The sequence below is a fragment of the Tamandua tetradactyla genome, chromosome 6 (genome assembly GCF_023851605.1).
Source record: "Tamandua tetradactyla isolate mTamTet1 chromosome 6, mTamTet1.pri, whole genome shotgun sequence".
NCBI lineage: Eukaryota > Metazoa > Chordata > Mammalia > Pilosa > Myrmecophagidae > Tamandua > Tamandua tetradactyla.
Window position 1 is genome coordinate 160,806,210 of NC_135332.1, and position 14,703 is coordinate 160,820,912.

Sequence of the window (14,703 nt, forward strand, 5' to 3'; positions counted from 1 at the left end):
CCTTCTGGACAAATTCCAGTTGGTGTAACTGCCCTCAGCCTCGCTTCCCCCCCTGGGGTTTTCCACTGGGCACAGTTTCCTTATTTAGGACAGGAAATAGCCTTAAGGCTCCGTGCGCCTGGCTGTGACCTTTCCCCTGCCACATGGGGGCGCACTTCAGTCATGGACGCTTTTCAATAATCTAGGCCCTGTATTACAAACTTCTTTAATTGCTCACTCCAACCATGAATAGATTTTGAGCACCCAACTTCTACATGCATACATTTCTCTACCAGTGTACATTTCTTTACCCTTGTACCAGTATAAAAATCAGTCGCCTAATTTTATAAAATGTAACAAATACAGAATTTAATATAAATAAGAAATCTTGTTGTAACATTTTATTTTTATTAATGGAACAAAATAATTAAATTACTTTTAATATTTTAGTGCAAGCTAAGAACTGAATATCTGGCATTTTTTTTGAAAATTTTGATGCTTCAGGCTATTCAATGACATGCTTTTCAGCTCTGTTTATTTGGCTACTTAGTTTTACTGACATTCAGGGATAAAAAGGATAATTCTCACAAATACATACATCCAACTAGAAGAACCACATCATTGGCTGCACTTAAATCGTCATGTTTATTTGTTAAGTGTTAATTATGCAAGGTCTTGGTTGAAATTCAGCTAGTAAGTTTCCATCTTCCCTTATGCCACTAATTTTTTTCTTGCAAACTAATTGGAAGATGCTGTGTTTTTATATTTTTCACAAATGGGTTTAAAACCCATTGAAATTCTCAACTTTCAAGCAGGTTAGAAAATTCCATTTCCACTTCTTTAATGTGCAGATATGAAAAGGTTTTGTAGACAAAACAGGCTATCATTTTTGGCAACAAAAGCACATAATGTATGATCTAATTTCTCAACCCTATCTTCAAAATGCTTTCCCCATAACAAAAATTTCTTTTGATAAACAGTTAGCTCTTATTTTTTTTCAAAACCTCACATTTATCCGAGGAAACACATTAACCATATTTTTCAAAAATATGTTAGGTAGCATTAAAGTGGGAGCCATTAATTGACATTAGTTTGGAACACTTGGGATTTGCAAAAAATTAAAATTAAAAACTGAGCAATGTATCTTTAAGTTTAACAACTTTTTCAAGAAATCTGTAATAATATTGAAACTGTGCAGTACAAAATCTGGATACACCATCTCAATACAAAATGTTCAATTTCTGTGGTGTATAGGTCCTTTTTTAATAAATGTGATAGATATGTGTGAATATATAGATGAGCATATACATAAAATTTTGTAAAATTAAAATGCATTATGTGGCAAAACACTGAAAACAAATAAAGGGCACCATTGTCAACTGCCTGCATTGAGGATTTCCCACTCCTCCTGGGGACACCGTGACTGCCATGTTGGATCTATGAAGTACAACCATATGACCTAAGCATGCAGTGTCAATCTACATATTAAGTTGAAGAATTACCTACTTTTTTCCTTATCTTTTTAGATAAATAAAAAGTAAACAGGGTGCACAGGTGGTTCAGTGGTAGAATGCTCGCCTTCCATGCAAGAGACCTAGGTTCGATTCCCGGATCATGCACCCCCCAAAAAAGGTAAATAGAATTTGAAATATTTTCTTCCCACACATCACTCTGGTATCCGTTAGTCTGAAGCATATCAGAACCTCTAAGGAAGAAAAACTCAGGTCATGATTTCAAACATTAGAATACCAAAAAATCACCGAGTTGTGTTCACAATACACACTGCTAGGTTAGAGCCCCTGAAAACTAACTCAGCAGACATGCAGGTACAACCCCAGGGTCTGCATTTTAACAATTGCCCCAGTGATTCTGATATGTGCTCTTTGGGCAAATTTTAAGAAAACACCAGCCCAATCTCTTGGGTTTAGGTTCAGGCTTTGCCATCAGCCCACCTTGTCACAGACTGAGAATACAGCAGCAGGTGCTGATTGACTGTTCATTAAGGACCAGGCACTATGCAAAGAGAGCGTGAGGCATTCATGCTCTCCCAAAGCCCAGATCAGGACCAGCCCCAAACAATTACATTTCACTGGATTCTTGTTTTTCTAAAAGTGTAAGCCAGTGTGATGACAACAATCAAATAATATTTTGTACATAAGTCTATAAAGTAACAATTGTTCAATAAAAATATGTCTCACCCCTCCATCCTTAGATGCAGCAGAGGGTCAGAGAAAGTGCCCATAGAAAACCTGGCTTCCAGTCACAGCTCTACCACGGACTAGCAAAGTGACCTTCAGCAAGCTTTTAAAACTTTTATGGCTCAGCTTCCCTAAATATAAATTGAAAGGGTTGAATTAGATTATTTGTACAGTTTCATCCAACTCAAACATCCTATGATTCTGCCTGCACCTGGGAAATCAGTGTAAGTCTTTCCTCATATCAAAAACAAGATGCATTTTCAATTAATCAAAAAGATAAATATCTTCAGTTGAACTTTGTACTCCTATTTCATTCACTCAATTAAAGTTCATCTAATTGATACAAAGTGAACCAGGCCAGTGGTGCAGGTCTAACTTATTTCAATAGTACTTCTATTCCAGAGACCAGCCGTGTCTCAACGAAATCCAAGTGGGATAAAGGGAAAAGTGAAAACAAGTCAAGGCCATTCTAATTCCCCAGCTGTCATGGTTAGGGAAATGTGTAAACTTGGCCAAGTGGTGGTACCTGTTTATCTGATTGGGCAAGTGCTGGCCTGTCTGTTGCAATGAGGACATTTCATAGGATTAGATCATGATCACGTCAGCTACATCCACAGCTGATTCCATTTGTAATCAGCCAAAGGGGAGTGTCTTCTACAATGAGTGATGCTTAATCTAATCACAGGAAGCCTTTTAAGGGGGACTCAGAGGAGACAGGTTCCATTCCTGCTTCAGCTGGTGAGCCTCTCCTGTGGAGTTCATCCAGACCATCCATCAGAGTCATCAGCTTCATAGCCTACCCTGTGGATTTTGGACTCTGCGTTCCTGTGGTCACGTGAGACACTTTTATAAATAGTATATTTGCAAGTGTTCCCTGTTGATTCTGTTTCTCTAGAGACCCTAACTAATGCATCTTGGTACCAGGAGTGGGGTGCTGCTGCCATTTGCAAATACCAGATATGTTGGAACGGTGTTTTGGATGGCTAAGGGAAAATTTTGGAGGAAGTGAAAGAGGATGATGGAGAAGTCCTGGAGTGCTTGAAGAAACTGTTGTTGTAAATGGAACCAGTGCCGATCTTGACAGAGGACGCAAAAGGGAGAGATTGGAGTTTGCAGAGTGAGAACCATGGAAACTCGGGTCTGAAGCCAAGAAACCTTGGCCAGGAGAGTGGGCCCACCCATATACATGGACAGGGTGAGTTTACCCTGAAGGGCGAGAATGAGTCTCCCCTCTCATTGCAGTGGAAGAGTTGTGCAGCCTCAGGCCTTGGAAAATGTGTAGCACGCTCCTTGGGGGACTGGGAGAGCCTGGCTGCCACCACATGGAGGGGTTTAGCATGTGCCCCAGAAATGGCAGAGAGCCCAGGGGTGGCCCTGATGCCTGGAGAGAGTGGAGCCGAGAGGTGGTCTCCTTGATGTTCCCCGAGGTTGATTTGGAAAGAGGTGGGCCACTGCATAGGCCCTTGGAAGGGGTGGGACTGCCACTTTCTAAAGCCGAAGGATAGATGATTTTCAGACTTTGAAATCCCACGGCGCTTGCCCTGCAGGTTTTACATCTGTGTTTCTTCCAATTTCTCCCTATGGAAATGAAAATCTGTATCCTGTGAATATCCTCCTTTGCATATTGGCACCAGACTTGTTTTGAGATTCACAGGTCCACAGCAAGAAGAGAATTTTTTGCACCTGTTTAAGGTGATGCTTCTAGTTGCCAAGTTGACAAGGGGTGGACATATGGTAGTTAGATTCAGTTGTCAACTTGGCCAGGTGAACGTACCTAGTTTTGTTGCTGCAGACCAGAGCCAATGGTACGTGAACCTCATCTGTTGCTCATTACATCTGCAGTCAGCTAGGAGGCGTGCCTGCTGCAATGAATGACTTAATTGGCTGGTGCTTAAATGAGAGAACACAACATAGCACAGCCAAGCAGCTCGGCGTTCCTCATCTCAGCACTCACAGCTCAGCCCAGGCCTTTGGAGATGCAGAAAGAAGTCACCCCGGGGAAAGTTGTTGGAACCCAGGGGCCTGGAGAGAAGGCCAGCAGAGACCATCCTGTGCCCTCCCATGTAAGAAAGAACCTCAGTGGAAAGTTAGGTGCCTTTCCTCTGAAGAACTAACAGAATAAATCCCCTTTTATTAAAAGCCAATCCGTCTCTGGTATGTTGCATTCCGGCAGCTAGCAAACTAGAACACCAGCCAAAGGCATATGTAATTTGTACTGAGTCTACCCCACACCAAAATAGATGAACTTTATCAGTTCCATGGGGCAGAGGAAATTACCCAAACTGGTTGTGGAACATCCTATAGGGAAAGCCATATCACCCATTAGGTTCGTTTTTAATAAAAAATAATGTCTTAACTTTAGGCTTATTTTTACTATATCTTAAAAGCAAATACGCGTTTTAACCTTTCTGTTATTATTCATAAGATAATATAAAACTCTCCAAATAATGAGGGTTCATCAGCCAGTCTCTGCATTTACAAATGGCAGCCCTGAGAAAAAAAGGTAAAGAAATTTGTCTCCAAACCCCCTCCATTTTTCACCAGACTCTAGCAATAATAATTTTAATAATAAATATAACGTCTTATTAGTACTTTTAATTATATGAGGTACTTCCATTATGTATATATCAGTACATTTGGTCCTCACAAACGCTCTGTGGGTTAAATAGGCAAAATATTATCTTCATTTCACAGATGAGAAAACTAAGTTGCAGAGAAAAAGGCATGTGACTTATCTAAAGTGTATAGCAAAAAGCAACAAACTGTGACTTGTACAGCGTCCCTGGCTTCAAGACTCAGTGGGGTGGAGTGATTGTGGGGCCTCTTGCTGATGAGAGCACCACCTGCCCCCAGCAGCATTTCTCCTGGATATAAAACTTTGCCACCACATTCACACTCACAACATCATTCAAATCCCAGTTCAATGTAAGTCAGCAGTTATTGAGTGCCAACAATCTATAAAGTGGTAGGCCTACATAATATCAAAAGTCAAATGGCTAAAGAGTAAAACCCTTGATCAACTACAGCCAGCAAGGTTGTTTAATAATATTGCAGGAAGCACCAAGGAATTTGAGTTTCCATCCAATAAGTATAAGCCATTATTAGCTTGGATCTGGTTTAGATGTTAATGCATCCTCCCAAATTAGGGGGCAAAATAAGATTCCTTCCCAAAGCTGTAGCTTGGTCAAAGCTATAACAAATAACATAGAGGCAATAGGCAGGGAGCCCACAGAGAAAGTTAGTAAACTGCAGGGTCTCAAAGCAGAGGCTACTGCTAGAAATGCAATAGTGGTGGCAGTTTGCAGAGAACATTGCAAACTTTAAATAAAGGAGGAGCCTCCTTTAAATAGAATTGATATGATAACGCTCCTTTACTAAAAACATCAACTTTGAGCAACAGTGGTCCAAGAGACTGAGAATTCACTGCCAATAATAACAAAGATCCTAATACAAAAAGCAAGCCAGATTCAAATATCATAGATGTATAGAAGAGGGTCTGTAGAATTTGGATTACAAAGAAGAAAAATCTAGGCTTGGAACAGGAAGACCCAATTCTCAGGAGAATTTTCTATGGGCTAAGTGCTGTCACCAGATTCAAAAAGAGAAAGGACTGGAAATCATATCAAGCCCTCACTGTAATTGTTGTATACAAGAATGTCTGAGTTAATGATACAGTAAACTGGATACAGTTCCCCAATTACATCATATGGTTCATTCTGTCTCAATTTACTCTTTAGATGCCCTTATGAGGCTTTGTATTAAGGAAGCCTTCCAAATCTGGCCACTGTAGTTTAGAATCTAGAACTCAGAAAGACTTAAAACAGGCACGTTAAAAAAGAGGATATTAAAATAGCCAGTAAACACATGAAAAGATGCTCAACTTTGTCTGTCATCAGAAAAAAGTGCTAATTAAAAGCACAGTAAGATATCACAATACACTTACCAGAATAGCTAAAATGTTAAAGAAAAAAAAGGCCATATCAAGGGTCAGCAAGAAGGTGAAGCAACTGGAACACTCTTACATTGCTCATGGAAGTGTGAATTGGTGCAACCATTTTGGAGAATGTTAGATAATACCTACTGAACATTTACTAGTATATATGAGTGAAACATACATATGGCCTCTATTCCAGCAACTCTCTTGTGGCTATAACCCTAGAGAAGAGTGTTTATGTCCACCAAAACACATGTGCAAGGATATTCATAGCAGCTTTATTTGTAAGAGCCAAAACTTAGAAGCCATTCAAATATCTGTAAAAAGTAGAAAATGTAAATAAATTGTGATATCCTCACACATGGAATATCACTCGACAATAAAAAGGAATGAATTCCACCAATAAATGGAGAAATCTCACAAACATAATGTTGAGTGGAAAAAAAAGTCACACACAAAAGAGTACACTGTATAATACTATTTTATGAAGTTCAAAATGAGCAAAATTGGGTGCGCAGGTGGTTCAGTGGTAGAATATTTGCCTTCCATGTGGGAGACCCGGGTTTGATTCCCGGACTGTGCACCCCCCCCAAAAAAAGAAAAAAAGAAAAAATTAATCTATGGCAATAAAAGTCAAAATCGTTGACATTCATGATAGGGCTAGGGAGGAATATCAACCAGGAAGAGACCCAAAGGAGACTTCTGGGCTGTGAAATATGTTCTGAATATTTTGTTTTGGGTGATGGTTTTACAGATAGATTAGGTAGATAATAAATGACAATGATGATAGTAGATACATATGTATATATATGCATAATAAAAAATCAAACTATACATTCAAAATGTGTGCCCCCTTCAGTATATGTTATACCTCACTTTAAACAAAAGCAATATGGCACCCAAGATGTACAAAACCACAGGAGAGCATCCTTCACAAAATTCTCCCTGTTTTATCAGGTTCTAGCTATCCCTGTCCTCAATCTAATCATGTGGCTAGAACAGGAGATGAATTCACTGTTGGACTATATTGGACTGTGATATGTAAACAAAAGACTACAGAAGAGAGAGCAAGTCATCCTCACTGCCGACACAGGAAAGGCTTTAGGGGAGGTGATAGTTCAGTGAAGTCCTGTATACATAGGATTTAACCAGCAGAGAAGGCAGGAGCCATTCCAGGCAGTGAGCACAGCAAAGAATTAGAGGTAAAATGTACATGGCTTCCTCAGATGAAAGTAAAGGGATACAGTTTGATGTGACTGGAGGATGGGATGTGAGGCCAATCAGACAGATATAGCAAGGAGAAAACATGGATTACAGACAGACATGAGGAGTCTTGAATGCCATGTTTAGGTATCTTGAACTTGGAACATGCAGCTAGGAGTTGGTTTATGGAAAGAAAATGAAGTGAAGGCAGAGAAGAAACATAGATAAGTCTGGAAAAGGAAGTACGTACTTGGGCTCCAAAGCAACCCATTCAAACTGGAAAAGGTCTCCCATTTCCAAGGTCAAACAGGATTGCCCTGAAGTGGGTCAGCGTCCTTACTGCTTCCCAAGGAGAGACACTGAACCCATCCCAGTTTAGTTGCCTGGGAACATTGTCTGGCTCTAAGAGTAATAACTTTGACCCAAAGAAATGACACCATCAAAGAAAAAATAACCTTTTTTTTTTTTTTTAACATCAGACCTGGCTGAAGACCCCAAACCCCAGTGTACTCATTAACAAAATCTTTGTAGAGAAAAATAAACAAAAATTCTTTTACTGATTTAGCCCAAATGCTGCTCTGAAGCTAGGACTTGTTTACACAAAGTAGAAAAGCCTTAGCTGCTAAAATGCATTTGAGCAATTTCTCTTTTTCAAAATGTCCCATATTCAGAGCTGTAGTACATAATAACTAGCATGCCCTTTTCTACATACTTTATTAAAAATTTTCAAAGGTAGCAATTTTCTAACATTGACTAATAGGCTTTCTTCATAGAGAAAAGAAAGCTGTGAACTTCTAGCTTGAATAAACCTTTGAAAATTATTTAGTGTTATCTTTGGTAACAAAGTTACAGTAGTAATTTGTTATCATGTCGCCCCTTTCATTATCAGCATCGTTAGAGCCTACGATATTGCCTTGGCATAATTTGTGTTCATTTATGAAACAAACAGTTTCACGTGAAATATGTGTTGAAAGTGTTCACTAAGAAAATAGATGACATGAAACTAAGACCTCAAGAGTTTAAGTGACCAATCCAAGATCACAGAGCTAGTGAGAGAAAGAGCTGGGACTTGACCCCAGGTTTCTGACTACTATCCCAACATTCATTCCATCCTAGCAGCATTCCAGAGGCAGCATACTCACACTGGTGTCAGTGGGCATAGGGCTAATGCTAGCTAACACTGCCTGAGATGGGATTATAAACCATAAACTTTATCTTTAGCCTCTGCACTGGTAATCTGCAAAGACACAGGTAAATCAGTCCATTATATCTCCTTCCCCACTCAGCAGGGCATCTGATACATCGTGAGTGCAAAGTGGAGCCAGAGACATGTATTGGGGCAACTATAGAGCTGAGGTTTCATCTCTCTTCTCCTCACCTGTTAGAAGTTCTTACCTTCTTTCCTTTTAGTGTAGTAATACTTTACTCTCCTGTGCTCCTGCCTCATCCTATGACTAGCTCTGTTAGAGCATAAATCACCTTATCACTACCTCTTCCCCAAAAGACAATTTCTTCCCCAAAGTGGTTTTTTAAAAACCTCTAACTTACCACATTTCTCTTTTCCAGCCTCTCCTTTTTTCTCAATTACCATCCTCCAGTTAAGAAAAACAATTCCCGTTATCCACAGCACTTGAGTTTACATGCCATGGGATTCTAATTTATTTTCTCTTTAGAAAGCATGTAGCGCAAAGAAAAACACAGCTCAAGCACCCAGAACCTCTAACTCAGCAGAGAAAAAAGGAAAGGGGGCAGGAAAGAGAGTTAAGAAAGAGAGGAGAGGGAGAGAGCAAGAGAGAAGAGAGCAGCTAGGAAAAAAACAATACTGCTCAATTTCACCCTGTGTTCATCCTATGCACAAATACACAAGTCTTCACATTGCACTACAGAAACACTCACACCAAGGACATTAGTGAATAATGCACATTTTACTGTAGAATTCATTGGGGACCGGGACGGAGGTTGGTTTACATTATCTCCTTGACAGCACACAACGTCACACATTGAATATGCCTCCTTCCCCAAGTCTCACTGGACAACCACCCTGCACATGTCTTCTCTGTTCCTAGAGCACCACATGCAAGTCCTACATGTGTTTTCTATGTTTTAGAGCAATGCGGCTTTGTCAAAAGCTTTTTAGATTTGTACACCGTCCTACACAAAAAAAAACTTAGAAAACAAAGAGTCCTCCAGTATCAAAATCCACCCTCCCACAGGGAATTATAAATAGCATTTAATTTCCTGTTACTGGCAAACAGACAGACAATAGCTTAAGTAATCAGGGAAAGAGAAGAGGAACTGGGATTTTTAAGCACCTACTATGCACCAGCCAGCATGCTAAACTTTTCACGTCTTCCCCTACCACCACGCTAAAGATTCTTACACTTTGTGAAATCGAGCCAACAAAGGAACGACATTAGCCTTGTGCCCATTGCTCATTGTAGATGGAAATTCTACCTCCACCCCTTCTCTATGAGATAGGGAATATGCCTAAAACGAGAAAGCAAGTAGCACTAATTTAAAGAGGGGTGTTGACAATGATGGAGAGATTAGGAATGCACTAGGAGGTCCAGCCAAGTTGAGCCATCTTTTGCGGCTTCGAGATAATTCAGGACAGGCTTCCAATTAGATGTAAAATCTTAAACAGAAAAAAAATGGAAAGGAGTGGGAATCTGAGCAGAAAGGAGGTGCCGTTTCAAGATCTATCATTTTCCAAAGTTAAACAAGATTTTTTTGCTGTTGGCTTCAAATCACAACTAATTCCTTCCACTTAAAGAAATTCTATAATCTGCCTGTGACCATCCTCCACATTGACATTTGGTGTAGCCTGGGAAACACAGAGAAGGAAACACTGTAGTGTTGGCAGGGCGGGCTGGGAGCTGGGGGATTCTAGGGCCACAGATGGGATGACCTAATTTGCAAAAGGCTTTGGTGAATGGGAGTAAAAGACTGGTTTTCTGAAAGCTGGGACGGGAAGTTTCGCCATGGAGAGTAAAGGTTATTTTATCAGGAAATAAATCAGAGGCCTGTCCCATGACCACTTTTTTTCCAGGCACATCTTGGTGACGAGGAGGGTGTGTGTTCAGACCACAGGAATCTCAAGAACCACCCAGCCATCCCAGCAGCTCCCTGGGACACCAGGTCCAAAGCTGGCGGGAGCCCCAGACGACAGCATTCTGGATTTTTCGTTTTGTGCCTGAGTATGTGTGGTTTCATTCGTTTGCCTTTGCACTGGGTTGTTTGTTTGTTTGTTTGTTTTTATTGATTTGTTTGGACAGCCTCATTCGGAGGCTGGTGGTTCCCAGCCTTCTCTCGGTGTGAAGTGGCTGCCAAGAAGCCTAGTGTCTGTCTCACTGTGATTCGGCCCCGTGGGCCCACGGCCAGGCCTGAGGTGCCACCGGAGCTCCTGCCCGCCCCGGCCGGAGAGCAGCAGGGACGAGGCAGGGACGAGGCAGGACACTACCAACCAGTGTAGCAGTCCCAGGAGGAGAGGCGAGTGTCTGAGAGGGCGGCGACGACGTAAGGGAAATGAAAATACGCAGAGACAGGGGCTCGGCAACCTCCTTCAACACACACTTTTGAATAAAAATAACCCAAGTTTTTACAGCAAAGAGTGGGAGTCGACTTTTGGCCTCTGGTGGGAATCCGTGAAAGGACAAGGGGGAAGACTAGAATTGCGAAGGCAGTTGGCCACCTTCCCCAGCTGTGGCCTGGAGGTGTGTCCCACCTCAAAGCCTGAAATAAACTCCAACATCCCACCTTCGGAGAAGACGAAGTTATTTTTAAAAATCCAGGCTTTCACTTTGAAGCTATTTCAAAAGCCTAAGATATAATTTAGTTTCATGGAGGGAAAAAAAAAATGAGAAAGGAAAAGAAGTAAAAACACAAGTTATAAAAAACAAAAATAAAGTCCTAGAATTAAATTTTGCAACCGAAATATAGGCCTTTGGGTCCCTCGTCAATCACGGCTCTGTGTTGCTGTTTTGGTGACTAGCTTTCCGACTTTCTTTTGAATGGTATAATTTTCAGATTAAGATTTTAAAAGAAGTACAGACCCAAAGGGGGAAAAAATGGAAACTACTCCATCCAGCTGCTCCATACAACTGAGCGCGTGTACACACGATGGGTCCACAGGAACATTCCTGAAAATTTTCCACTGCGACGCTCTTTGCTTCCTTTGTGTTCAGTCCTCTCAGCTCCCACAAAGGAGCCTGTCTGCATATGATCACGGATAACATCAGGTCAGTGCTTCAATTATCGAATCCCTGTTTTCAGAGACTTAACTCAGGTATGAAATGTGTTTGGGGCTCAAACTTGGCAGATAACATCTCAGCCCAGCAGTTAATTCGCCAACATGTTTTCAAGGGCAAACATCTTTGAACTGCTTCTTTTCTGATCCCAAAGTGCAAATAAACAGAAGTTCATATGTTGAAATTACCCATAGCATGTCCCAGAGAAGGCAGGCCCTGGCAAATTGGATCTTGAGGAGGTCGTAGTTAGAACAATGCTACTTTTTAATCTGGGCATTCTTTGTAGGGAAACATTCAACATGAAGAGAAGGGTGGTTAGGGCTGGGGAGGAAGCCGTTATTATGAAAGTTCCATGAAATTTGTTTTCAGAGTGTCAGAAATAAGCCTGAAAGGACGGAGAAAAACCAATTTCTTCTTCATTTCTCCTCCCCTAAAGCAGTGTAAGGTGTTATTGCATTTGTGTGTAGAATGTTTTTTAGGCGCACAGACTCTGATATTGCAGACATTTACTGCTTTTGTGCTGGGCATAAAGCTGTGGTCACTGGCTGAGGTGTCAGGTTGAAGAGAGGAAACAAATAAAAAGACAAACAAAAGTAGGTGGTGGGATGCACAGGTGGTTCAGTGGTAGAAGGCTCTCTCGTGGGAGACCAGGGTTCAATTCCCAGAACATGCACCCCAAAATTTTGTTTTAAATAGTAGGCAGTGTATCAGTCATACATTGATCACATCGGCAGTAAGTGCCTTAGCACGGGAAAGTAGAAAAGGAGACAATTGTGCCAGAGGGTCAGGCTTGCTAAATGGGGCTGTCATCACAGGCTTCAGAACCAGAACACCTGGAATTGAAACCTGACGCCACCTTGGACAATTTAATCTCTCAGTGTCTCAGTTTTCTCATCCATAAAATGGGATTAAATATCATACTGGCCTCACTGGGTTGTTTTGAGAATGAAATGACATAAAAAACTTTAAGCAGCCCCGGGCACACAGGAGGGTGCATCTAGTATATTATTCCAAGTCAGAGAAAACCAAAACTGAGGGACCAGAGATGAAGGACCCAGGGGACATTTATTTTCCCTTCTTGAATATTCAGTCATCCCTTACTGATGACTCACCCTTACCTATTCCCCCAAATTCCTCAAAGATCATGACAGAAGTTCCCTCACCACATCTGCAGCTTTTATTAGGGCACCTAAGGATGGGCGCCCTGGGGACGAGGCTTGCCCACCTCCCTTTGGCTTGCCCGCCTCCCTCTGACTTGCCCTCCCTGGCATACTCTGGGCTGAGGCAAACCAAGGATGGAGTGGTTTGCAAACACCTTGGCTTTGCTGCTCCCCAGTTTCCAAGTTCGTGCACACCAGTCCAGATTCTTTTGGATGTAAGGAGCAAAAACCCAAATCAAGTGAGCTTTTGCAGAAGAGAAGTCTTGTTGGAAGGATGTCTTTTAGCCCACAGACTTGAAACTCAGGCACAGAAGCAGCTCTGGGAGCCTCCAAGCCTCAACCTGTCAAGACTCTTTCTTCACCTCTTTTTTCTTGTTGGTCTTGTGCCTTCAGTCTGGCTTTCTTAGGATGCAGCAAGCACGGCCACCATTGGCTCCTGGCTCACATCTTCTCCATTTTGTCATGAGAGTGAAAAAGGGCCTTATTCTCTTCATTACAAGTTGGAAAAAATCCTAGAGAATAACTCTGGTTGGGTTTGGATCACAAGTCCGCTCCCTGAACCAACCTTTGTGATCAGAAATGGGGCTGAGATCCTGGTCGGCTGGCTTTGGGCCAGGTGTCTCCTCCAGAGCAATTCCTGTGGCCAGGTCCAGGAGGCAAAGAAAGAATACGGCAACTCTGTTCTCATTAAGACAACATGCTATGATTGGGAAAGTGGAAGCCGTTCTCCAACACAATGAAGGTGCTGCTCCCATAAGGACAGAGTGTGACTGGGACAAATAATGGACATCTTTGACATTATGGAATGATGCTATGAAGACAGTATTGTCATAGATAAGATTTGGCAGAATTGGTTAAAGTATGTTAACTACTTTCACAGGTTCTTCACCTCTCTTCCTCCATGATAAATCGATCATTTCTTCTTATTTCCTAAAGGCAAATTGCTTCTGTCTGAGGCCGCCACATTGCACACTTCCAAGGCCTCCATCCTCTAAGCACTCTGGCAGTTAGAACAAAAAGTCAATGCTATCCTCTGGAGATCTTCCAGTGCCTTGTACTTTGTGGATAGTCGATAAATGCTTGTTGCTTGAACGTATGAGTGAATGATTATAACTTAATTTTCTTTCTCAAATGTGATAGTGAAATTGTAGACAGATCAATTGTAGACAATCGATTAAAACATCAGTTCTTTATCTTAGCCTGAGACAAGTCATTTAATGAATGCAACCTCAGTTTCCCCATTTTTAAGATACAAAAAAAAAAAGACCTTCTTCAGGAATGTCTTAGGAGTTAAACATGACAACACATAAGACAGTAAGCACATGTAAATTTTGCTGCTCTTTTCCTACTAAGTTTCGGAAGTTTTCTTTTTTTACCCTTAACCTCCTCCCACATTGAAAAGAAAAATAGCATTTTAGTGCTGAAAGTGGAAATTTTAAAAGAATTTAGTTCAGTGTTCTCAGGTGAAACCACTGACTTCTGATAAGCTTTACATTGCATTTTCAGGGGCCTTTGAGAACTCTGAGATCTTTTAAATTTTATTTGCTTTCCTTTCAAACATAATTTTAAAATTAACATATGCATATTCTAGAACAATTAGATGAGCATCTTATAAGGAAATGTGGCTATCAGGCGGGTGCTGACACAGGATTTTTTGGTGATAAATATCTAAAGAGACTAAACAACATTGTATTCGAATCTTGTGGCAATCTTGCATATATATATATATATATATATATATATACACTATACATATTCATGTATGTATGTGTGTGTGTGTGTGTGTGTGTGTGTGCATGTGATCTGTTTAGTGTCTACTTTGCACTAAGCTCTCTCCTAGGGGCTTCAACTATATATTAACTTGCTTAATCCTTCTATAGCACCATAAGGTAGATTTTATTATCCGTACTTAAGAAGAAACAGAAGCTCAGAGAGGTTATGTGACTTGCCCAAGGTTTCAAAACCAGAAAGTAGGGAATCAG